Raw genomic sequence first — 27,883 nt, forward strand, 5'->3', positions numbered from 1 at the left:
ATGGCAGGTAGGTATGCACCTTTGGTATTACCAGGACAGCTAAATGCTATGCCTGGAGATTATCAATCTAAAATTCTGAATTTTGATAACACCTGTTCTCATATTTCTCAAAAACATGTGGATAGAATGAATGATGTGTTTGACCTTCAAGAAGTAAATGAAGCTGGTGTAAAATTGAGATTGTTTGCTCAAAGTTTAGGAGGTGATCTCAAAAAATGGTTTAGGACTTTACCTGCAGGAAGTATAGCTAACCTTGATGCATTTCATAAAACTTTTTTAGCTAGATGGGAGATCAAGAAAAATCCACTTCAACTCCTAAATGAATATAAAAAACTTAAATTAAATCCAAATGAAAGTGTGGAAGAATACTGTGAACAATTTAATATTACTTACAATGCCATTCCAATAGTCATCAAGCCCTCACCTAGCCTAGCTTTAATTGATTTTCCTAATGGTTTCGATGTAGACATGGAATATCAACCTAGAGAGAGATCCTTGACAACTTTGGAAGAAATGCAAGCTAATGCTATAAAATTTGAAGCTAACATCTTAGCCGAGAAGGCCAAATTAAAATCTGAACATAGGGTTACCAAAAAAGAAGAGCCTTCCACTTCTACCTCTGATCATAAAATTGATAACTTAGTGAGAGTAGTGGAAAATATGATGCAAAGAGTAAACATAAATGACCAAACTCAAGTGAGAGAGAACCAAAATTCCCCTCAAAATAGAAACCAAAACTTTAGAAGGAATGTTCCCCAAATCAAACAATGAGAACAAAAGGGTGCAAACCAGCAGGTTCGGCCTCCTTTCAACGAAAACTACACTGATTATGAGGGTAAAATTATTGAAAATTTGGATGACAATCAAATAAATCTAATGGGAATAAAAAATGATGACACAATTTTCCTCACTCAAGAGGAGCAAGAACTTTTCCTCCTAGCCCAAACTGAACTAGATTCTGAGGAATTAGATGAATATAAACAAGGTTTTGAAAATGCCATTATGCAATTCCATAGGTAGTATAACCTTAGGAGAAAAGAGAATTCAGACACTCTAAACAACAAAAACTCTCATAATATTGCTAAAAAATCCTCTAAAATTGCTCTTAGGAAAACCACAGACAGTCTTCCTAAGAAAACTATGCCTGATTCTGGTAAAAAGAAAGTAGAAATTCCTATCAAGAAGATAGTTGACAGTGTTTCTCAAACTACTCAAACTGATATCCCAACCACTAGTCAACAAAAAGAGCCTATGTTCAAATAAATTACAGATCAATTTGACCTTCCCAACTTGATTAAGATTCAACCATCGTTCAACATCGAGAATCAATTAGAAAAACTGAAAATTCATATTCCTCTAATATATTTAATGAACAAAAACATGTACATACCCCAAGTAATGAGACCTCTAAGTATAGGGGAAAACACACTCTATAAATCTGAATGATGACCAACCTGAACTCTTATTTGGACCGGAAGTTGATGGTAAACCACAGGAAGGAGGAGTTTGTCCATTCTAGGTTAGCCTAAATATTCATGACAATATTCTCCATAATGCTATGTTGGATTCAGGTGCCTCCCACAATTTGATGCCTAAAGCTGTTATGGAGAAATTAGTACTTTACATTACTAGACCTTATAAAGATTTGTATTCCTTTGATTCCAGCAAAGTAAGATGCCTAGGTTCATCAAATAACTATCTGTTACTTTGGCTCAAATCCCTACCAAAAGTCTAGTAATGGACATAGTGGTTTTTGATATTCCCCCCTAAGTATGTCATTCTCTTGTCATGCTCATGGGGAGAAAAATTACAAGGTACCCTACAGATGGATATGACCTTTGTCACCATACCAGTTTTTGGGCATAAAAGAAGATTATATAGGGAAACTTTGATGAAATTCATGGTGAGTAGTCAAGAGAAGCCTAACAACTATCCACTTTCCTCTGTCCACATAGATTTAGACTTCTTCATTCTCTATAATGATGGAGACATTAACACTCAGGTGATCAATACTAAAATTGAAATTTCTAAAACAGATCCAAACCAAACACAAGCAATAAAATCAAATATTCCTCCTAAACCTCTTTAGAACATGAGCTTTGATGGATCTTCTAGCAAAGATGGTTATAGAGCAAGAGTATGGGTGGTAAACATGGAAAATATCATTCGGAGGGTCACTCATAAAAGCTCAATTTCCAATGTACTAATAACATATCAGAGTGCGAAACCCTTATATTAGGATTCTAGTTATTGAAAAAATTAGGTGCAGGAGAATATCCGTTCAAGGGGATTCTGCATTAATTATAAAACAAATTAAAGGAGAGTATTTAGCTAAACACCCTAGAATGAGAGCATATAGAAATGTTGTGCTTGATTTTCTAGAGAGTTTTCTTGAATATGATCTTTATGCAATTCCTAGAAAACAAAATATCATTCCAAATAATCTGGCTTTTTTAGCTAGTTGTTGTAAAATGCCTTATCCTAATTGAGAATATACAGTGGATGTGAAACGTCAACCAGTTGTACTAGATAATATGAGGTATTGGCAAGTGTTTGGCAGTGATAAAAAAAATTGAATTTTTTCTGCAATCTAAAGATGAATTTCAAGATGATAGTATACATTTGGAATTTGAATTAGAAAATCAGGAATTTGTACATTCTAATCTAGAAAGGCAATTAGAATATTCATATGTAAATACACCCATAGATAAAGTTGTAAATAAATTAGAATTTCTTGAAATAGACCCAAAAAGAGAAGAGTTTGAAACACTTCAGCTAAAGGATAATGTTTTTCCTATAGGTCTCGTTCCATTAGAAGAATTATTTTATTTTAATGATGTGGCTAAAAAACCTAATATTGAGCCCATGGGAGCAGTAGTAGAAGACTGTAACATAGGTAGTGAAAAAGACCCCAAAATCATAAAACTGTCTAAATCAATCCCAGCTACTGAAAAACAAAAATGCATTGCTTTATTCAAGGAGCTCAGTGATGTTTTTTCCTGGAGCTATGAATATCTTAAAACATATGATACAGAGATTAAACAACACAAAATTCCAATTATAGAGGATCAGAAACCATTTAAAGAAAAGCTTTGAAGAATAAATCCAGTTTTGATGCCTTTAATTGAGAAGGAAATTAAGAGAATGCATGACTCTAAAATCATAGTTCCTCTTAGGCACTCTAAATGGGTTTCCAATATTGTGCCAACAAGGAAGAAAATAGGTGAAATTAGATTGTGCATAAATTTTAGGAACCTTAATAAAGTCTCCCTAAAGGACAACTACCCTTTACCAAAAATGGATCATATTCTACATAAGGTAGTTGGGTCTTCTAGGATTTCTTTACTAGATAGTTTCTCAGGTTATAATCAGGTTTTAGTTCACCCTGATGATCAAGATAAAATATTCTTTAATACTCCATGGGGTACCTTCATGTATGTGAATATTCCCTTTGGGTTAATGAATGTTAGGGCCACATTTCAAAGACCAATGGATATTTCTTTTACTGAGGAAATTGGAAAATTTATAGTGATCTATCTAGATGAAATCACTGTCTATTATAAAACTGATCCAAAACATTTGTTACATCTTGTTGCGGCCTCATAATTCTGCTACCGAAACATGGGGGATAACCACCTGGTCTGGACCATAAGCCAGCTTCTTTTCCATTTAAAGTGGTGGCTCCGACTGGGGATAATGGGACCAGTTTCCCAGTGTGGGTTTTAAGATGAGATTGGGTGGTTCATGAGTGCTTTGCAATATAATAATGATAATCTACGTGACCTATTCTATAATGCAATTTCTCTAACTAACTTATTCTAATATAAACCCAGGTGTTCCTGTGTGGTATGCGATCTACAAAGATATATGTTTAACATGTGCTAATAAAGATTAAACACAACTAAACAGAGATGATAACGTAAAAGATAATTCCTTAGTCAAAGAAATTTATAAAATATATCACATATATGATGAGTTATATATGAAAATCACAACTTCAACTAGGCATCATACAAAAGTGCAATTAACGCTTAACAAAAATTAATTAAATGTAAATAGAATCAATAATACACGGTAATAGTACCATATGTGTGAAGTCCTGCTTATTTGACAAATGACATAGACCAACTTCTTTCTTCAAATCAAATTGTCTCCCAAGAATACAAAAGTGCATCAACAAAGGAAAGTAGTTCGATATCTAAAAGAAACGATCATGTTCCATAATTTCACCAAAACATTCACAAACTTACAATAGTGCATTCTTTGCAAATGTTTTTGATAAATTCTGGACCCTTCTCTAAATGCATGAGAAGGGTATAAATATTATTCTAACTAAATTTGCAAAAATATATTATACAAAATTTGAGGAGGTTTCAAACAACCTTCCTCCTAAATAGATAACTAACTCCAAAAATAAACAGAGGCTAAATAAATAAAACTAAGAGGATGACTTGTTATCTGCCATCTTGTCCTTTGAATCGCAAATATCGGTCATCAGTTGAATTTGACGAGGTGACCCGAAATGAGTCCTGAGCTGTCGTGTGAAGATCGCATCAGTGAGCGGTGGCAACATCCTTTAAGTAGTATGAAGGGAATAGTTCAGAGTCATGATCTGGATATGTGGCTTAACAAGATACTACCAATATGACTCCCAGTTGGTCGTGGTCAATTTTGTAATTGCCTCTCTTTGACTCTCCACCTTTTCTTGCCAGTGTTCATACAGAGCAGTTAAATTGGGAATCTCTTTCGTAATGCCTTCTTTAATGACATTGGTGATGAATAATATGTGATTCACTGCTTTGATGATATCCTTTGATACTCCATTTTCCCTTGCGACTACTAGATCATCCTATTTGATTCTAGCATCCCAATATGTGAAGAGAATGCCTTTATGAGTTTATTCAATCTTGGGTAAATTAGCTTTCCGTCCATCTTCTATTTCTTGCCATTCGATGAACTCAGAGATTCTGGTGTTTAAGTTGTTAAAATTCGTTCATGGGTCAATTGCCTTATCTATCAGTTGGTCGCCAGTAGTCAGATAGGGAGTAATGTGTGACATCTTCTGGTAGAAATACTCCTGTTGTTTCACCAGAAGGGAATTTAATTTTAGGGCCTCTTTAATGAACTCCTCAGTAGTGGGAACGTCCTTGTATCTTTCCATGGATTGTTGCATTTCCTAGAGTTGCATATTTTTGGCCGATATATCGGCTTCATGGCTTATTTTTAGAACCTCCATGTCTTGCTGCAATTGTGCCAGTTGCTCAGCCACCTGCCTATTTGCGCTTGCTTTCTCTGTCTTGAGCTCTAGTTTGAGCTATGCAATTCTCTCCTCTTTCTCCCTTAGTAAAGTAGAAACATTAGTAGCCTTGTCCATAGTGGCCGATGCGTATGCTCCCGTGAACTGTGATAGTCTAGTCAAGTTCTCAATCGAATTGAAAGGAATGTCCTTCCAAACAATGTCCATTAGCTCGTTTCTAGGTGGGAATTCAGGTGTATCTACCTTTCTCCTTTTTCTCTGCCTTCTAACTACAACCTTGTGGAGAGGGCTATAGAACACATCAAGCAGAGGTATTTCAGTTACTTTCAAAACAATTTCCAATGTGGGCAAAGTAGGGATAATTCCAGTATGTTGGGATGTTGTTGCTTTTTCCTCCATAGGTGTAGACTCTTCGTCGACAGAATTGGGATCTGTATCCTTATGAACATGTAGAGGAGTTTTGCATTCCTCTATTTCTTGGGTATTTCAGGCTTTGGGAGTACCTTGCAATTTCTGATTAAACTGATCCCACTCTTTCTCCAAACTACCACCTTTGGCCTCTGAACTGATCTTTGTAGTCGGGGTGCTCATCACTTGTTTCTCAGCTGACTTCCTGTTGGACTCAGCTGTGTTTTTGGAATCTTGGGGTTTCCCTATGTCTACTGCCTTCTCAGTGTTTACCTAAGAGTCTACTTGAGAGCTATGACCTCCACTATCAAAAGTGACACATGGTGTAGACTTATCCTCGGGCTTTAATAGATGTAATGGGATCACCTGGAGCCTCTCATCTTTGAATTCCTAAAATCTTTGAAAATCTTCAAGTTTCAGATTCGCCTTTGCCCATTCAAATGCTTGTTCGAAGGATATGGATGACTGTAACAAATCCTCAAAATAATTTTCTTCATGATTATATGGATTGATCTTTACTCCAGTAGTGACATTCTATGCCACTTTATTTGGATCAAATTTCCTCTTGGCCAATGTATGAAGCCTGAGGACTTCCATATGTCTTGATTCCTTAGTAGCATGAACAAAATTGGCTAAAGTAAAAGAACCTCATTTGACAGGGAAAATGGACCATAATGACTTCTTGTCGTCTTTGAGAACTTTAGTCAGGCCCCTTCCCATAGTCTAGTAGGCAATCTCTCTTGCTAATAACTTATCAGAAACAAATAAAGGAAGGACATGTGGATCAGTTGTGCTACCAAAAACCCTAATGTATTTGAACCACTCTTCAATCAAATGCTTGCCGATAGTAAGCAGGTCTGCTGCGGCTTCTTGGGAAAACCTAGGGGCTTTCTTATTGAAAATTATTTGATGTAGGGGCAACACAACAACATGGAATATCTTATAGAAGTGAGGTATGTAATGTGATTCCCATATTTGTTTATGACTGAGATGGATTGGGTAAGGATCTTGTAAGGTCCATTTCCAACCCATGGTTGGAAATGTTGTGCAAAAATAGATAGCATCCATAATGCAGGAACTAAAATAGAAGGGAGGGAGGTTATCTGAAAAGGATACTTTCTTCTATCGATATTCGGTAATGGTGGTAGCTAGGTTGTTAGATAGGATAGAAGGCCAATTCATGATATGGGAATTAACACATGCATCAATCAGAGGAATTCATTCTATTGAAAACTTAGTATTATTGGGTAGCCCATACAATCTACATAACATGGATGTTGCATAGTTGTAGGGGTTTTCCAAAGAGGCTATAGCATAAATACCCGATTTGTCATATTTTAATTTGTTGTCCAACACTCTCCAACCCTGAATTAGCTTGAAGGGGTTTGTGTTATTCTTTGTGAAATTAGCCACAAATGTGTTGTCATAGATATCCTGCAAGTCAGGTATGTGGTACATCTTCTTCAAGTTCTCTACTCTCAACGAACCTGTGTGCTCCATCCTTGAATTCTTGAACTTCCTATCTTCAATGATAAGGTTTTCAATCACCCACCTGATCATATCTGTATAGGGGAGGATTTTAGCTCTTGCTCCTATCCTATGAATGAAAGAATAGGAAGCATATATGCATTGAAGTTCTAAACACCTTTACGAATCAATTGTTGCTCTCGTAGCAATGATTTTATGATGCTCGTCCTCCAGCATATTGTAAATCACTTCCCAAGCTGTTGTGCCTCCTACATCATCATAAACTATATCAGCAAAGATAGGAGCCATCTCTGTAAACACAGATTCAACAATGGTTTGTTTGCTCTGTTTCTACATCACCTTTTTTAGTGACATTTCTTTTGTCGCTTGCCTGAAATAGACAAGATATATCAGCACAGATGATTTCTGGTAACTAGGACTAAAAGATTCTCTGAAATGACTTTGGATCATGAGAAAGGTTTAATGAAATACTCAATTAATTATAACTACCCATAACCTGGAAAATGATTATCCTTCCTCAGGCCACTAAATATTAACTAACATGTCAACTCATTTGTTATCGTATTTAAAATGTAATTATTCCACACGTTTTACCGCTCTCAATCACGGATCGCAGTCTTTAAAGTGATACAGTATAGCGCTAGCCGATGGATCAAGCGAAATGCGATTGCGAATATCACAATATCACATTTCACAAATCGCTAATGGTCATTCTAATGGCATGGTTAAGTTTCTTGCAAAATATGCGAAGTGCGAAATGTGATTGTGAAATGACAAGGTGATGTTATCACAGCGGGAGACTTAATCGCATATCGCAATATTTCAAAGGTGTTTTAACATAGTCATATGGAAAAGTGCGAGTTGCAATTTGCGATATGGATTTCATCCTTAGTTCATTTTGCAAGGTTTTGCTAAGTATTTTCTTAGAGTTAGGTATTATTATCCTAAGCCTAAAAATTTAAAAGGGTCCCCATTTATAACTCTAACCCTAGCTATTGTTCTTTATAAATAGGGGGGTTGTTTCATAGTACAACAATTGGCGATTCACTTGGGAGAACCAATTATCTCTAACTAGTTTTCTTAAATTTCTAAAAACTCTCAAAGTAATTGGAGTTATAAGAATAATGATTACATGAGTTATAAGGTAAACAACATTTTTCTAGGATCATTATTACTTGCTCAACTTATTTACTTAATTACTTTACCCTTGTAATGATAGAAGTATAAACATTCGCATCAGCTAATAAAGTTTAAAGTAATATAGAAGGTGTCTTCTGCATATTATGTTTTTGGTGTTTACTCATTTATCACAGATAGAGCCTCTACTGCCAGCAGGTGTTCATAGCCTTGACAGGGTTATATTTTAACCAACAATGATTCATTATCCCATCTGTATGTATTTTCAAATTTCAAAATGATATTCACTTGGGTTGAATCTCACTTGGACCTTGTCCCTTTTTTCCCTTTTGAATGTAATCTTTTTTCATTTTTAGTTTCTTAAAAGACATTGTCTAGGAATGGTAACCTACTAGTGACAATGCCATTCACTAGTTGTAACTAAACTGAACAAGCTGGCTCTTAATGAGACCCCTTGTCTTCTGATCGAGGAGCTCATTAACTATTACCATGTTTGATATGCAGTATTAGTAATATCATTTTTAATCACTTCCCTATGAACATGGTAAACAAGCTCGTAATGAGACTCTTTATATTTTAAGTTTATATATTTTAGAATTACACTCTGAAAAAGGAAAATTTTAACAGATGGGGTGGATCATTGGCTCATTTGAGAGTTTTGGGTGATAATGATAGAGTTTTTAAGATACTGATCTACAGAAAGTCCTTACTAGGTTAAAGATTCTTTTCTTGACTGATAATAAAACCTTCATATTCTATGAAGATAAGAGTTTGTTCATAAAATAAATGTTTTAAGAAAGATCAAGTTTTTCCAAAGAAATCAAGTTTACTTTAGTACTCAAATGTCCAAATGATTCCTTTTAACTCTTATTTTCTTATAAAAGAAAAAAATAAAAATGTTATCAAAGATTTTATTTTGAAAAGCCAAAAATAAATACTAGTTAACCATTTATTTTCCTAAAATATGATATGTTACAAATTGGAAGAGGTTATCTCTTAAGAGAAGTATTTTTTCAAAATTTGCCTGTTAACGGGAAAAGAATTTGTTATCACTAAAATAAGAGTTTACATTGTTCCTAGTCATGGTCTTCGATAAGTGTCAAGTCACCCTATGTTTTAATGGGTAGGTGATAGGTTAGGAGTCTCAAAGGTCTCATTTTTCATATCCAAATAAAGTCTAACAACCTTATTCCATGTTTCATGAGTCTTACATTCTTTTTAGAAACTCATAGCTTAAACCATTTTGAAATTTTTGGAATTAGCCCCGAAACCACGTTTTCGTAGTGCAGATAGGGTAAAATGTTTGTTTTGCACTACGAAAACATTGCACTTTTCATAGAACTTTTCCCTGCGTGCTACGAAAGCGTGGATTCGTAGAACAGTCTTGTCAACACATCAATCCGTTAAATTTTCATTATTAGGTGTTAGCTAGGAGTCAGTTCTTAAGCATGCCACCATCCAAAACTCATCATTTCAAATTTACGGCTCATAATGATAGGTAATTTCAAATTCAAAAAGGGTTGGCTAGTCTCTTATTGTAGTTTGCATGTAAACCCTCAAACATAATCATTTTTCAAACGGTAATGTTTGGTAATTTCTTACCAGGGTCTCTTTCATCCATAATTCAAGCAAGGCTGACCACCATAAGCAAGTGAGGCTGACCACCATAGGCAAGTGAGGTTGATAAACATAAATTTCAAGTGAGGCTATTTTGTTACACGAATTCAGAGGCAAAGATGACAAAAGAAAGGAAAATTCACAAGTCTGGTCATTGTTTAAGAACCGAGCCTGAAAGCACCAAGGTATTAGCTAGAGATAAATTAGTTGTGGAAGCCTTCAAGAAAGCAGGATGTTGGAAGTTTTGTAAAAATTTTTAGGGAGGACATACCCAGGTGACAAAGGAGTTTGCACTACATTTCACTGGCTCAAGCACAAAGGTTGGAATCCTAAACTTGCAAATTTCTCCAGAGATCATAGCTTTGGTGACAGAGATTCCTGGGCGGCAAGATATATGGTTCAAAAACTTTAGATTCAACATGGAACCATGTAAAGTGTTTCTAAAGCTAGAGTTTGTAGAAACATACTTAACCAAGGCAGTTCCCAGGAATTACATCAAGGACAGCTATGCCAACTTGCTCTTCAACATTCAATGTTATTTTACCTGTGAAGGCAGATATCAAAAGGTTTATTCATATCATTTTAAACTTCTGTTTCATTTTACTAGTATGATTTCTTTAGATTTGCCTTACTTCCTATATCGAAATGTAGCTAAGATGGCAGATAAAGTGCAGTTGAAATCTCAAGGATATGAAACTTCCATTTTTCATCATGGTCTAATTAAATCGATAGTTTTACATGAACTCAAAAGGATCAAGAAGTAATGGTCTTCATTTATGTTTTTATGTGATTTTGGAGTGGAAAATCAAGATTTAGGCATTATCCCTAAGGTTAAAGAAACTCCATCAGCAGAAACCAGCAAGTTTGTAATGTCCAGGGAAAAAAGATTTGTTAAGTTGAAACCTAGGAAGCAGGTGAAAGAGCAAGTAAGCAAAACACCAGTAGTTATTATTGAAACTCCTAAATATATAAAGGAAAAGATAGTTGAGGTTAAAGGAATGACACAAGAATAGTCCGCCACCAAACCAGTTCAAAGAAGATTGACTAGAAGTCAAATTGCTAAGGAGAAGGGTAAATCAGTGATCTCAGGAGAAAGTCCAAGCTTGAAGGGTAATTTAAATGATACTTGAAAAGCCATTGATATTGCAAAATCCCCTTTGGTGCAAGCAGATGTCATAGAGTTTGATAAAGGAAAGTCGAAGAAGATGAAATCCTCTAAGAAATTGGAATTTGAGGATGATGTTACAACGTTTGTGTTCAAGCCAAAAAATCCCTTAACCAAGCAATCCAAAAAGATGCAAGAGTCCACTATTGAGTTAGGGAAAATAGAAGAATCCTCCACTATTCAGGAAGAGTTGATAGATTTTTCATCACCAAGACTTGAAGCTGACAAAAACAGAGTTTTTTCCACTCAAATAGAAAAATCCAGTTACGAAGAAATGGAAGAAAGGTTAAGAGTAGATAATAATGAAATTGCTAGACTAAGGGTGAGAGCAAGAAGGCATGCTATTGAGAAGATAGATTTCAAAAGGATAAAGGCTCTTTGGGAAGTTGAAAAGGTTTCCAAACTAGAAATAGTCAGCAATGAAACTCAGTACTTTACCTGGACTATTCCTGCAATCAAAGAAGCCAGATTTGTAAGGAGGATTAATGCTCAGTTGGGATCAATTAACAGGAGATTGAAGAGACAAATTGAAGACCTAGAAATATAGTTAACAAAATCTGGAAAAAAGGCTACAACAATAATGAAACAGGGTGATGAAAAAGGGCAGTGAAGGATATATCTTAAAACAGTTTTGGCATAAAAAAGAAGAACATCTGTGAAGAAGAACATCTTATAAGGGTAAGTTGTTTTGATTTTTGGTGATCATATCAGTCTTTATGAAATTTTTAAAATTCCCAAATTGCAGATTTTTGAAGGCCATGTTGAAAAAAGAGCATACACAGCAGTTTCGTAGCACGCTACAAAATTACTGAAGGTGACCATTTAGCACCTTATAGATGTATTTCGAAGGTAAGGTTTGATAAATTCCAAGTTTGATGATTGTTGGTAGACATAGGAGGATCATTGATGAAGTTTCAGATGGCAGTGATATAGAATGGTTCAAAGAAGTATTCCAATGATATAAAAGTTGTGCTACAAAAACATGTTATTTTCATAGCACAGTCATGTTTCATTCTCTTTTCCATCTATTCGAGATTCCCTTTCTTGCACAGGTGGATAAATGAAGTTTAAATGGATTACTAACACATGCCACTTATATGAAACTGCTCAAAGATAAGCATAAAGGATTTAGGGTTTTAAAGGGAGAAACTCTGTCTCCTTGTTTTCAGGACAGTTAGGTCATGACTCAGCAGGGTTTGCAACAATACTGGAGACATCATAAAGCTCAAAGACATGGATTAGCAGCTGATTAAAGAATTTATTTAATTCATAGATAAGGTTGTTGAAAGCATGTTCTAGGAGTTTCACTCCTATTCATATTAGGACTTGGTAGAGGGAATTACTCCCCTAGGGCTTTTTGGGTGAAACCCTAGCAGACCGAAAGTTGTCTATTCAAAGAAACATGCATTCATACAGCCATTATGCTATTATAAGCAAATTCTATGATAAGGGTACATACCTTCGGTCCTACGTTTGAGAAGGCCTTTAGGGTCCAAACCCTTCTTGGAGTTCCCTTCTTCTCTTTTGTCCTGCAAAACAAACAATTCAAAGAACACAGCAGTACATGGACAAAAACTTATAAAGAAACCATCTTTATGTTACAAAGAAAGGTAGTTAGTTATGAAATCCAAACAACCATTTACACATGAATTCAAAACATGAATATCATTAACATAAAGAAGATTCATTTCGGGAACCAAGACATGTGTTTCTTTTATTATAGACAAATAAAGTACATAAAAAGGAATATGTTCACCTGAGTCACCTTCAGCAGGCTCCAAGCAAAGCTTCCTTCCGGATCCGTTCCAACCTCAAGCCTCTAACAAAACTCCTTCCATGACTCTCTCCATGATTTCATAAATGGTGGATGAACATCAACACACAAGGAAACAAAGGTTTCCTGTACAAAATGGGGGAAGTGCAGAAGGCACAAGGGACTTCAGACCTGGTCAAGGGGAAAATCTCAGCATAATAACCTTTCTCTCTATTCTCTCCTCCCTTAGGCCTTCCCTTTGAGTTCTTTTTTACCATCTCCAAAGTAGTTTTTTAGTTAGGAGTTGGTTGGGAACAGTTGGGCCATGGGCACTAACAGGTGATCAGCAGGTAACCCGCGATCTCCGCCCGAAAAGAAGGAATTTTATATTTTTTTAAGTGTTTTAATACATACACGCGGGTTGGATATACACAGACCCGCGTATACACGCGTTTAACTCAGGGCAATGTCGCGTATAAGGGATAAAACACTGTTTTTTAAATTTTAGGACCAGGTCTGGAAGGAGGGGTTGCCCTAGGCCATGAGTACAACATCACAAACCATAAGAGTGAGATTTGGAGCTATAACAGGACTCTTAAAGACAGCTAGCTATCAAGTTGTAATTAAGTAGTTTGTTTTATGAATAGATAGGTGTCAATGTTAGGAATTTGAATTCCCCTAAAGATGGATCATAGTATCCAAGGTTGTAAAAACTCTATATAAAGCATGAGAATCGAATTCCTCTGGGTTGGTAATTTCATTAGCAAAAGAAAGTTCTGTTATTGTAAGAAATTGTGGTTTTTCAAACTTAATACAGAGATCAGTTTGACTACTCAAGATTCACAAGGAGTTTATGTGTTTGATGTTCTTATGGCCTTTTTCAATTACTTATTTGTAGTGGTATGACCTTGTGATACTTAGAATCCATTGGAAAGTGCTCTAACTTCTTTCACATGCTTGTAAACTGTGTTGATTCACTGTGTTACTATTTTACTTATAAACCTAAACTCTAAGTGCCTTGACTTCCATGTTTTGTTGATCATGTTGTTTTGTTGAAGACTATCTTGAATCCATATCCCAATAGATGTTTGCTAATCTTTGATTCAGCCAATCAACCACTTATACATTTGTCCATTTTTGTTCCTATAGTTAGCCATCTAATTATTAATCAAAAATCTTGAACCTATTGAGAGAGCCCTCTCAAGTTGAGGAGGCTAAGCCTCAACCAAAAGATTGGTTTGAAAGAGGTACTCAAAGTCTACTTGATCAGTAGCTTATCACGGTTAGATTTTGTGATAATAGAATCCTTTTTTACTAACAAGTCTTATAAAATAAATGTTGATTGTCCAATTTTTTCAACGATCTAAAAAGGGCCAAGCCATAGTCTTTGGAATTTGGTATCTCTACCCTTTTCCTCTTGTGCTTTGTCCCATTTTAGAAGTAAGTCACCTACTTCAAGAGTTTTCTGACTGGCATAAGTTGTGTCAAAAGAAGCTTTGACTAATTGTTGATGATGGAAGTGGGTTGCTTTAGCCTTTTCTCTTTCTTCTTCAAGCTTGAGAATTTGAAATTGTCTAGCCTGGAGAGAAGATGAACGGTTTTCATTGATAAATTGCACTAGGGCAAGAGATGGGATTGCTACATTTGTGGGAAGAACAACTTCTTTTCCATAAACTAAAGCGAAAGGAGAAGAACCAATAGAGGCTTTTTGAGTAATCATGTATGCCCATAGAGCAAATGTTAATGTTTTGTGCCAATTCACATGATTTTGATCAATAGTCCTTTTGATAATTTTGATGAGGTTCTTGTTTGTTGACTCTACTAATCCATTGCCTTGAGGATAACAATTGGCTGAATATTTTAACTTGAAACCTCACTTAAGAGCAAATTCTACCATTGTATTTCCAGAAAAGTGAGATGCATTGTCAAACATTAAAGCTAAGGGTAAGCCAAACCTAGTAATTATGTACTAATCAATGAAGTCTTTAATGTTTTCTGTATTAGCTATCTTTAATGGGACAACTTCTACCCACTTAGTGAAGTAATCAGTAGTTGTAAGGATGTACCTGTGCTGTTTGGAAGAGTTAGGAACAATCTCACGAATTATGTCTAACCCCCATTGTTCGAATGGTTGTTTGATGTTAACTGGTTGTAAAGGGAATGTTGGCTTTATTTCTCTTCTAACTATGGTTTGACAAGTTTTTCACTTCCTTTCATATTCATGTGCATCTTTAAATACCGTTGGCCAATAATATCCTGCATGTAGGATTTTGTGAGCAGTGGTATTTCCTCCAACTGGTCCATCATGTAATTCCTGCATGACCTTTTCAACTTCAGGTTTCTCTAGGCATCTCAACAATACTGAATGATAATTATTCCTAAACAATACATCATTGACTAGTTCGTACTGATTTGATTTCAATCTTAAAGCTCACTTTATTTTATAATTAAGATGCATAGGAGCATATATGTTTTTTAGATAAAATTTCAAATCAACATATTGTTAGTGCGTATCATTGAGGCTTACCTCTGATAGTTGCACTTCATTACCTTGATCTTCTTCTGGTGGTAACTAGGAAGCTCCTGTTAACATCCTGCAAAAACCTTGGCCCTTGACAATTTTAGCTAGTCAGATTTCTACATCATATTCTTGGAGTGCAGTTACCCAATTAGCTCTTTTCTCCCCTACCTCTTTTTGGATCAATATTTTTCTTACTACAGGGTAGGGTACAAATATCGTTGTATGGGTTTTAAGAAGAAAAGATATGAAATTGTTACACTAAAATTTGTCACCATGACTATTTGCAGTCAGTATGGCTCCATCAATAACCATACTGTCCTCCTTGGCAAGTCTTATACCTCTGCTCCTCATGTCAAACTCCAAAAAAGAGAGAAAGCCTTTAAAATTAAATATAACTCTGGTTACGTAGTTTCTCTTACTCTTACCTGCGTGTACGCACCTCAAGTTCATAATACCTGCGTACTTGTACGCTTTGTCTATAAAGGGGTGGGTGCGTACTCCTATAAAGGTCAAAAGGCGCAAGTTTTACTTCAAAAAACTTACTTGCGGTCGATTCTAGGGCATTCTAGAAGATTGTTTGATGTGGATTGAGCACCTCCAGATGGTTCATGCATCCCAATGAAAGAGGAACTTATCCCATGAAGAGGGGAGCTATCCCTTTGAAAGAGGAGCTTATCCCATTGATGGTGGACCTGATTAACTTCCTCCAAAGCATTATAAATACATGCATTGGGCCAGAGGGAGGGGAGGTTGAAAGCTGAACATTCCTAAGGGTAGATGCTGCTGAAATTAGGACTCCCTTATAGAGCTTGAGAGGAGAGATTCCAATCCTTTCTTAGCTTCATTTGGAAGTGGGTGAGCTGATCAAAGTAGAGGAGAACTCTTGCTGGACCCTGGGAGGGACCTGCACAACACCAAGGCACTGGTTGTAAGGTTTCTTTTGTTTCCAATTAATATAATTAAGTTCATTTTTCTCAACAAGTTGTTATATATAATTTGTTTCATAAACTCCTTGGTCTTTATGATGAATATGTCTTATTATATGAGTTATTCAGGTGTTATGTAATCGTTTGCTTGTTAGTGAATGCAGGCTTCAAGGAGAAGGAGGAGCTCATCTGGATCGAAGAGGCTTGGCTGCTACAAACAGTGTTGGACTAAAGGTAAGACTTGAACACCTGGTTGCTTTTATTTTAAATGCATATTTAGGGAAAGATAGTGCTTGATTGTTTTGTTTGTCACTAGAAAGCCTTAGCTTCTAGGGAGGTCGGTTTTGTCTGCAAAATTGACTCTTTTCGCATGACAAAATGGCGACTCCACTGGGGAATCCATGGATTTGATTGATTTCTCTTTTGATTGATACTTTGATTTGAGAAACGTTGATTTCGTTTCTGTTTTTGACTTGATGATTGTGGGATTGGGTAGCTTTACTTGATTTTGAATTAGTTTTTATTTTTCATAGTTTTGAGAGAGGTACGCACCCTCTGAGTTAAGAACAGTGCGTACTTGTACGCACTTTTGCTTTGTGCACAGAGCGTGGACGCACCTGTGTAAACAGGCTACCTGCGTACCCTGTCAAAAGTTTGAGAAATTTTCAATTTTCTCTTTTTTTATCAGTTTAGAATTTGTTTATAGGTTTTAGCCACTGCCCAGACCTGCATGTGACTTCTCAAAAACTTTCCTTGGTTAATTTCATTGGCATTCCTGCTCTAAGCTTTTATCAATTGGGTGTTTTGAGTCTCTTTTTGAGAAATTCTTGACTTTTTTTCCTTTGGTCATTACTTGGAGGTTTCTCTCAGTCCTTTCACAATTTTGCATTTTTTTGCTGTTGTTTTTGCAAAAAGATTTCCCCCTCATTCGCCGGGGGGGCCTAAATTGTGTATGAGTGTTAATCGCCTTTGAGTGTTTTTATTTTTTGATCTTTGGAACTCTCACCCAATTTTCTCGAATTGCACTTGATTGGTTCTTAGATTACATTAGAATCATCTTGTGTTTGAGAATTCTCTTGCATAGATCACATTTGCATAATTAGAATTCTCATTTTCAGAATATTATTGAAAAATGTGCATAGATTACATTTGCATACTTTTCAAGTGAATTGTGCATAGATTACAATTGCATAGTTTACATTCTGAAAAATAAATTGTAGATTTAGATCAGTTTTCTTTGATTTGAATTTACACAAAAATAAATATAAAAAAAAAGTTTCGAAATTGATTTGCATTAGTTTTTCTTGATGAAATTAGTACATTAGAGGATTTGTTATATTTTCTCTTAGTGATCAATTTTTTGCATTGTTGGAAGCAAATGGAAACTCTCTCCTTACTTTAGTTAGGATTCATCGAATTGAAAGGATTACATTATCATATTCGATTGCATTCAGTTTTGAGTCGGGTCATAACACCATTGGTTTCATATCCATTTACCCATTTGAGTAATAACAGCCTTAATAACACAGCGCTTAATTAAAATTTATCTAGTAATTTTTACATTTTTAGGGCTCCTTCCACCAATCTAGCTTAGGCTAGTGTCTTGGAATAGGTTTTAGTTAACTCTCCAAGACAGTAAAACAAACAAGTAGCTGTATCTTGTGGTAGGAAGAAATCCAATTGTTGCATTTATGCTCTGGGAAATCTCCTCTTAAAGGAGAAGCACGAGATCGTGTCCGAACCAGTGTGGGAATCAATCCTTCCTCATTGGGAACGATGCCAGATATTCACGTATTAAAAATGGTAAACCTCGGATTAACCATTGTCGAGGAGCCTGGGGTCACTTGTTGGTAAACCTTGGATTATGTCAAGGAGCCTTCAAGGGGATTGAGCTTGCTACTTTGCCCTTGCATGCGTATCGGATCGTAGACTGTTCCCCCAGGTGTATTTGTCTCAGTTGGTAACCTTAGTGACCATATTCTTTAGGATTCTTCCTAAGGTGACAGTGGTGGGAAGATCCCACTGTACCTAGAGTAGGCGTCGGCTAGACCCACTTGGATTTTCTGGGGGGTTCACTTCACTCGATACGGTTAAGTGGAGGAACTTGTGCTAGTCTATTCATTAAGCAGGTTGCCGGGGTAACTGTTCCAACCGCCATTTCTGTATTGAACTCTGCGAGGTTGGATTTCATCACCAACTAGTGTTTTCGGTACGGAAAGTTACTGTTTGTGTGTGGTTTGACTCCTAGATTTGATAGCGCGTGTTAATTTGTTGGTTTTTACTTTTAGAGACCATAGGTGTGAATTGTGAATTTTAATTGTTAGGTGTGAATTGTGAATTGTGAATTGTTAATTTTGGTTATAAATTGTTAATAAAATTCACTGAAGTTGAATATAATGGCAAATGTTCCAGAATTTACCAACCTAGGAACCCCTCCTAACGAGAATCCTAGTACTTTTCCTTACTTTGGAAATGTTGGTCCTCCTTATATGGCTACTTTGTCATTACCTGGATTTACAATAGGTTTACCGATATGGTTATTTTCAACTACGTTGGCCCCGAATACTCCAATTGTTCCACCTCAACCGAATGCTTCACCTCAACAGAGTTCACCATCTCAACATCACCAACCTTCTGTTGACCCTTTACCTTCTTCGCCTAATTTTTCTTCCTCCATTTCTTCCTCTTCGCTTGGTAAAAGCCTTGATGCTAGTAACCAGGTGTCTAAGAAGAAGAAGAAAGGGAAGAAGAAGAAGAAGAAGAAGAAGAAGAAGAAGAAGCAAGATAAGAAAGAAGTCAACCAACCAACCGTGGCTGTAAGTGTTAGTTGTGTTGAGGAAAACTCCGACATGCATCGTAAACCCAAATACCCTTGCAGGCTTTGTAAGGGTGACCACTTCCTTGTCAATTGTCATGGTATTCCAAAGGTCTTGGAAGTATGGTCAGAAAAATCTCATCAACTTTCCATTGATCCATCAACCAGTGATAGTTAGGTTCCTGGGAAAAAGGGTAAAGTTAGGTTTCCTTGTAAGTTATGTAAAGGGAGTCATCAAACTCACATTTGCCCTCACATGGATGAAGCCTCAAAATTGTTGGAAAACCTTAAACAGCAAGAATTTCCAACTGGTTACCGTAAACTTTCTCCCAACCTACCATCAACTGACGGAGTGATTGATCTAATTTCAAGTACAGTCGATCACACTCTTCCATTAGAGAGTGAAACTCATGTCAATCAGCTTGATGATCCATTAGTTGATCAAGTGGTCGATTTAATTTCACATTCAGTCGATCCCACTTTACCTTTAGAGAGTGAACTTCATACTGCTGAGGTTCTTTTTGTTACATCAGATTCTTCTACACCGGGGGGCATTTCACTTCTTTCTACAGAACCCCCTCCAAGTACTGAGGTCTTTTCCTTTGATTGGAATAGACTGACAGAACCTCGTCTTCCTTCCTCCATCCCTTTCCAAATCATTGTCAAGGCTGGTGGTGGGACATGCATCGCACACAGGTAGATGAAGGTGCTTCTGTTAGTATTTTATCCTCAACTGCTTGGAAAGCTTTGGGTTCCCCTTAGCTTGTGCCTATTACGCAGAATCTGAAAGCTTTTAACAGAACCATTAGTGAACCTTTAGGGATCCTTCCTAAGTTTTCTATTACCTTGGAAGGTAAAACTGTCTGTATTGATCTTATGGTAGTTCGAGGTCCCTTGGATTTCAATTTACTCCTTGGGCGAGACTATGTTTATGCAATGAAAGCTATCGTATCGACACTCTTTCGCGTGATGTATTTCCCTCACAATGGCAGTATTGTGACTGTAGACCAGCTTTCGTTCCCTAGTCTTGTTTCAACTACCAATAATATGACAACCCTAAATGTTCCTGATTCTAAAGTGGTATCTACCCTGCCACAGGTTAATTATGTGGCAACTGGTCCCATGTTTTCAGTTACCGATGTAAGTGAGCCTCTCACTGTTTGCTCATCTTCCTTTGATTTAGATCCGGTAATTGACATGGAAAACTCTATGGGATTACTTGAACACAATGTTCTTATCCCTTTTGAGTCCCTTGACATGTGTTCCTTCCAGATAACTATTCTTCCTTCTGATGAAGACCTCTTGGAAGCCATGATCAAGGTATGTCCATTGACATGTCTCTCTTCCAGTTAGAAGCCATGATCAGTGGGTGAGGATAGTTTTTTCCTGTATCAACCTCGTTAAAAAATGAAATAGGATGTCGCGAGGATAGTTCCTTTTCCTATGCCAACCTCGTTAAAAAATGAAACAGGTGCCCACGAGGATAGTTTGTTCCTCTCTCAACCTCGTTAAAAAATGAAATTGGATGTTACGAGGAAAGTTCCTTTTACTGTGTCGACCTCGTTAAAAAATGAATCACTGAGTATGAGGACAGTTCTTTTCCTGTGTCAACCTCGTTAAAAAATGAATTAGTTGGTCAGAGGACAATTCTTTTCCTGTGTCAACCTCGTTAAAAAATGAATCAGTTATTTGAGGATAGTTCCTGTTAATGAGTCAACCTCGTTAAAAAATGAATCAGGTTTGAGCATAGTTCCTTGTCTTGTGTCAAGCTCATTAAAAAATGAAACAAGGAGTCATGAGCATAGTTCCTTATCTTGTGTCAAGCTCGTTAAAAAATGAAACAAGGAGTCTTGAGCATAGTTCCTTGTCTTGTGTCAAGCTCGTTAAAAAATGAAACAAGGAGTCATGAGCATAGTTCCTTATCTTGTGTCAAGCTCGTTAAAAAATGAAACAAGGAGTCTTGAGCATAGTTCCTTGTCTTGTGTCAAGCTTGTTAAAAAATGAAACAAAGGTAGGTTAAGTAGGTAGATTGTAGAGAGTAGAAACGAGGATAGTTTTTTTCCTGTGTCAACCTCGTTAAGAAATGAAATAGGGTGTTAGAGGATAGTTCCTGTTACTGATTCAACCTCATTAAAAGATGAATCAGGTCGATTTTAGGATATATAGGTAGATTGTAGAGAGTAGTCATGAGCATAGTTCCTTATCTTGTGTCAAGCTCGTTTAAAAAATGAAACAAGGGTTTTGAGGATATTTATTTTCCTGTGTCAACCTCACTAAAAAATGAAACAACTCCCATGAGTCTTTCAAAAATTTCGAAAGTAAACCTTCATTTCATCCACCTGGTTGAATGCAATGAAGCTTGGGGGGAATGTACCTTGATTTGCATCATTATGCTGGGGGCATGCGAACTTATAAACAAGCATAGTTTTTCATTTCAAGCTTGCGTAAACATGAAACCGAATCAGAGCATAGTTCTTTTCCTGTGTCAAGCTCGTTAAAAAATGAAACAAATCCTCCTCTACTTGAGTCGAGAGTTTGACTAGATCTCATAAATGTTAAGTTGTATATTTAGGTTAGTTATTTCAGTTTTTTGCATAATTTTCTTACAGTTTTAGGTTGAGTCTTTCAAATGATCTCGTAACTGAACCTTCATTTCATCCACCTAGTTGAATGAAATGAAGCTGGGGGGGCATGTTCTCTAGCAGTTATGCTTAAGGGGCATCAAGCACAATTTTCTCTATGTTTCAAGCTTGTGTAAAAATGAAACTACTTTGAAGCACAGTTTTTCTCTGTTTCAAGATTTTGTAAAAATGAAACCTATCTCGAGTCAATTTCAGTTATTTTCAAGACTCGTTAAAATCATGAAAATCCCGAGATTATTTTGTTATCTTTCATTCTCGTAAAACAAATGAAAATGCCGAGTTCTTTCCGTCTTTTCCTGCTCGTAAATTAAATTTAAAGTCGGCCATATGAGTACATTTTTATCATTTTTTCGAACTCGGTAAAACTTACGAAAAATTGAAACCTTAGAGTCACCTTTAAGCTCTTTTATAACTCCTAAAACATGAAAAGATCGCCGAGTTTTTCTTTTAAACTCGTTAAAACGGAATTAAAAGACGGTCCTCTTACAACCCTTTTCTGACCGTAAAAACATGAAAAGATTGCCAGATTTTTGTCGTTTCAAATTCAATATTGGAAATAAAACGACGTGTCCTTGGTCACTTTTTACTTTTCAGATCAGAGACACTAATCATGAAAGTACTCCTTGGTCGTAAAGATCAAGCGGTTCTCTCAAGTATTATTTTATACTTTTTCGGGCTTGGGAGACACAAATTTACGAAAAAGGTCAACCCTGGAGTCTTCTTAAGTTTTTTTAGACTCTCTAAAATTGAAAAACGCCGAGTTTCTCCTATACTGGACTCGTTAAAATTTCACAGTAAAGGACCTGTTCGATTACAAACAGGAACGAACCACTCCTTCTTAAGGTTTGAATCTAAACTAAGTTGGACTCATCTGAAGGATGAGCTTATAATCAAGAAAATGTTATCCTCCTCAAGCTTGTAAAAAATAAAGAGGTACTTGCCAGAAATGGTGGGGGAAAAGAGAGAAAAATGAGCCTATTTGTTATACTCTGTCTCGAAAAAACCTTATCACCACTCTTGAACACGACACTTTTCATTCACCTGGGTTGGGAAATCCTTTGACTAATAGTTGATCAAACCACATTGAAATGCTTCAGCCGGTTTCTGGGTATTAACTTTGGGTCAATTGTCACCAAGCCATCTGTTGTGTCGTTATGTGTTCAAGAGGTCACTGCAAATAAACCATTCATCTGCAAAATACCTATCATCCATCTTGACCATCCCTGAGTCAGTCCTTACAGCTACATTTCTTCAACTTGATCTATGATTTCGTGTTTTGGGCTTGCCTGCAACGGATCGCTTTCTATCGACATCAGCACGTTATCTAGAAAGATGATCTAGGAATCATCAGTACCCTGAGATCTGCATGCCTCAATGGCAGGTTTCTCGCCTTTGACGACAGTTTACATCATTGACTTTCGATCAAAAGATTTCGTGATATGTTCGACATCAACACATTCATTCACATCTCACGGATTGTACTGGGTACTTTGAGAGCCATTAACATCACTGGTGGTTTCTCTCACACTTGTTAACAGTTTACATCATTGACTGGTAATCAAGTGGTTTCTACCATGTTCGACATCAACTCATTTATTCGCATGGATAGAATCGTACTATTTCGGGAAGTAGAAATGAAGACCCTGGATCTAGTTTCTGCCATCCAGGCTGCGAGGAGTTTTGCATTCATTATACAGTAGACTAATTATAAACAGATGGCTAAGTCCATACTGTGTCTACAAGTGTCTATGATTATGATGTATTGCAAAATCATTCCTATATCAGAGTAGTAGTTAGTTTGTTAGTTAAGTTTTCAATCTGAGTATGGGAATGCCTACCTCAGCGATGATATGATCTCATATATGTATTTTGTGTTGAACATTTGCAGGTTCCGACTGGGCTCTCCACAAGATGATCCTCGAAATGATAAAGTGCTTCACCCTTCCTAGATGATATGAAACCCTAATCTACTACAGAGCTCGCACTTTAGGGGACAATCTGTTACACTAAAATTTGTCACCATGACTATTTGCAGTCAGTATGGCTCCATCAATAACCATACTGTCCTCCTTGGCAAGTCTTATACCTCTGCTCCTCATGTCAAACTCCAAAAAAGAGAGAAAGCCTTTAAAAGTCAATATAACTCTGGTTACGCAGTTTCTCTTACTCTTACCTACGTGTACGCACCTCAAGTTCATAATACCTGCGTACTTGTATGCTCTGTCTGTAAAGGGGTGGGTGCGTACTCCTGTATAGGTCAAAAGGCGCAAGTTTTACTTCAAAAAACTTACTTGCGGTCGATTCTAGAGCATTATAGAAGATTTTTTGACGTGGATTGAGCGCCTCCAGATGGTTCATGCATCCCAATGAAAGAGGAACTTATCCCATGAAGAGGGGAGCTATCCCTTTGAAAGAGGAGCTTATCCCATTGATGGTGGACTTGATTAACTTCCTCCAAAGCATTATAAATATAAGTATTGGGCCAGAGGGAGGGAAGGCTGAAAGTTGAACATTCCTAAGGGTAGATGCTGCTGAAATTAGGACTCCCTTATAGAGCTTGAGAGGAGAGATTCCAATCCTTTCTTAGCTTCATTTGGAAGTGGGTGAGCTGATCAAAGTAGAGGAGAACTCTTGTTGGACACTGGGAGGGACCTGCACAACACCAAGGCACTGGTTGTAAGGTTTATTTTGTTTCCAATTAATACAATTAAGTTCATTTTTCTCAAGAAGTTGTTATATATAATTTGTTTCATAAACTCCTTGGTCTTTATGATGAATATGTCTTATTATATGAGTTATTCAGGTGCTATGTAATCGTTTGCTTGTTAGTGAATGCAGGCTTCAAGGAGAAGGAGGAGCTCATCTGGATCGAAGAGGCTTTGCTAGTACAAATAGCGTTGGACTAAAGGTAAGACTTGAACACCTGGTTGCTTTTATTTTAAATGCATATTTAGGGAAAGATAGTGCTTGATTGTTTTGTTTGTCACTAGAAAGCCTTAGCTTCTAGGGAGGTCGGTTTTGTCCGCAAAATTGACTCTTTCCGCATGACAGAAATGTTTCAAAGTTTTAAACATAGCAAAAGCTTGTTTCTCTATAGCTGAATAATTTAATTTGGTGCCTTGCAAGTTAGAACTGAAGAAGGAGATGTGTGCCTCAATATTTTCATCATTTAGCTGTGTCAAAATTGTTGCATATGGTGTATCAGATGAAAAAGTATATAATACAAAAGGTTTGAGAAAGTCAGGGGTTTTCAATGAGGGAGCATTAATAATGGATTTTTTAATTAACTCAAATGACTCTCTTTCATCCTTGTTCCATCTGAAAACTGCATTTTTTCTTATCATTTCTTGAAGGGGTAGGACAATTTGTTAAAAATATCGGAAAAATCTTTTTACAAAATCTATTTGACCCAGGAATGATTGCATGGTTTTTTTTGTTGTGTGGGAGGGGAATCTTTTCAATCTCTTAGACTCTATCAGGATCAACGTAAATTCCTTTCAACCCAAGGAGTTTGCCTTCTAGTAAATCAAAATAAGATTTCTTAGGATTTAAGGAAATGCCATATTTCTTGCATCTTTCGAAAATGTGCTTAAGTTCACTTAAATGATTGTTCATATCCTTAGAATAGACTGTGATATCGTCCAAGTAAATAACAACCAATTTATTGATTAGACCTCTGAAGGCAATGTCCATAGTACATTGAAATGTGGAACCAGCATTAATAAGTCTGAAAATCATCTTCTAATAGGCATATGTTCCCCACTTGGTCCCGAATGTTGTCTTTAATATGTCATTTGTATGCACAAGAATTTGATTATATCCTGAGAATCCATGTAGAAAAGACATTAATTAGGAACCTACAACTAATTGTAATATATATTCCATTGTAGGCAAGGGAAAATTATCTTTTTAACAAGCTTTATTCAGGTTTCTAAAATCAATACAAATCCTAATTTCACTGTTCTTTTTCCTTACGGGTACCATATTCGATACTTGTTAGAGTCGGTCTTGTCAGTCCTCCATCAGAGATCAAAACTCTTTTTGCATTTTATTTTTAGGTGTCTCGCTCAATTCACTCCGTTGCATTCTGTTAGGGGCATGCCATTGACTGACGGAAGGGTATCTTCACCTATTTCTCTCATGGTTGTACCTACTGGGCTGGTCACAATTTCTCAAAGATCATCAAAGTTGATTTCGGTCATTTACAGTCATAGATGGTGTTTTGGTCAAAAAAGCAGTCTTTCAGTTTCTAGGTCTAGGGTTTGGTCTTCAAAATGTCAAATAATGCCCATAGGTCATGAGGATGTCTTCAAATAAGTTTTCATTTCAAATGTTTTCGTCATCATCTTGCTGGACTATGACTTTTCTTCAAAACTCTGTTTTGAAGAAAATTCGTCATTTCATTTTGTAATAAATTGTCATGTAATTAGCAAAGTTTTTCAATTGTGAAAGTCTTCAGGAGCCATCCTGATCCTCTGCCAAAGTTCTAGCCGTCCATTTCTTACAAAAGAACAGACAGAAAGGACATCATCAGCCCAAAAATCAAATCAAACAGTGAAGTGTCAAAGCTACATTTCTCATAAAAGATGGATCAATTGCTGCAATAAGTATTGGTGCCCTGCTACTAGGTTTTGGCTGGAAGAAGTCAAAAGCATCAAAGAAGATGTCCAGGGTCAATGATAAGACAATATGTATGCATTTACATGCTGGTAGAGATTCTTCAGTAGGCATGTTTTCTTCACTAGACTCAGCTGTAGATTCTGATGAATCTGTTCCTCTGGTAAAGATGTGTGGGATTACCACTGTCCATGATGCAGTTCTTGCTGTTGAAGTAGATGCCAAGTTCATAGGGATGATTCTATGGCCCAAGTCAAAGAGATCAGTGTCACTAAATGTTGCAAAAGAAATTTCAAGGGCTGCAAGGGAGCATGGAGCGGAGCCTGTGGGAGTTTTTGTGGAAGAGGATGCCAATGAGATTGAACAAGCATGTGATGCAACTAACATTGTTTTTGTACAGCTTCATGGAGAATGTGCACGTGGTGCCATTTCAAATCTGATACAACATCGCCACATTATTTATGTTTTGCATGCAGACAAGGATGGAGAACCATTGACAAAACCCCCAAATGGGAAATGCTCAAATTTAGTCAATTGGCTTTTGATTGACAACTTACAAAGTGGAACTTGTGAATTTTGAAGACAAACTGTGTGTTTAGAGTGTGCACGGTGCATCGAACAGATGGCGCAGTGCACTGGAGGAGCGCAACGTGTTGGGTGCCTCCGCGTAGTGTAAAATTACATGGGTGCGGCGCATTGGGCCTGCCGCGCGGCGCACACAACCAGGACGCCAAAAAATTGCCGAAACCTTCCTCCATCACCCAAAGCGCACATGAATTCGACGGGTTGAGCCTCCATCATCTCTCTTTGTCCAAATTTGAACGCCTACATGTTGTAGGGAAAAGTATCCGACTCGGATGACCCTATCCCACTCTAAGGGTGATAGTACCTCAGCAACAACTGTAAAGAAAACTACTTAAGGTTTACTTCTTTACGAAAGCAAGAGAGAATGAGGAAATGCACTAACCGTTGCCTTGCGCTTAATGTCGAATCCAAACTCTTCTCTTTGGCTGCTTGCTCCCAGCTCCTTGCCCTTTTGCTGGCCCAGCTACAATGAGATCCTGCAAAATAACAAAGAAGGAAACTACAAGAAGCATGCAATCATAACTGATTCAAGGATTAGCATAAATCAAATATACAATTATCACAATATATCATTGAAACAAGTGCATATAGAAGAACCTCAATAGCTTTTATTAATGAAGAAGTAAAGTTCTGAGAGAGTTACAACCATTGAAGGCCCCAATCCAGCAACACCTCCCAGCAGAAAGAATTTCTCCTCTTCACCTCCTTCAAGCAATCACCCAATAGCTCTATAGTGAAACCAACAGCATATCATTACTTTGCACAAAATTCTAGCCTCCTGAGCTCATAGAGAGAGCTCAATATATAGATGAATTGAGAAAGGATGAGTCAGCTTGCAACTGATGTGTAGCTGCCTTGTGTCCTCTCTCTCTTCAGTTGATCTTCAGTTCTTGAGTCCACTTGGAGAACCTTGCTTCCACTTGGAGAAACAGAGCCTCTGACTCATCACAAG

General features: G+C 36.8%; 1 pseudogene; it reads left to right on the forward strand.

The window, feature by feature from the left end:
- Positions 1-26,926, forward strand: LOC149186109 (N-(5'-phosphoribosyl)anthranilate isomerase 3, chloroplastic pseudogene; annotated as a pseudogene).
- The last annotated feature ends 957 nt before the right edge of the window (positions 26,927-27,883 follow it).

Source organism: Pinus tabuliformis, chromosome 3_1, assembly GCF_031772625.1.
Source record: "Pinus tabuliformis cultivar Carrire ecotype Pingquan chromosome 3_1, CPIR1, whole genome shotgun sequence".
Lineage (NCBI taxonomy): Eukaryota > Viridiplantae > Streptophyta > Pinopsida > Pinales > Pinaceae > Pinus > Pinus tabuliformis.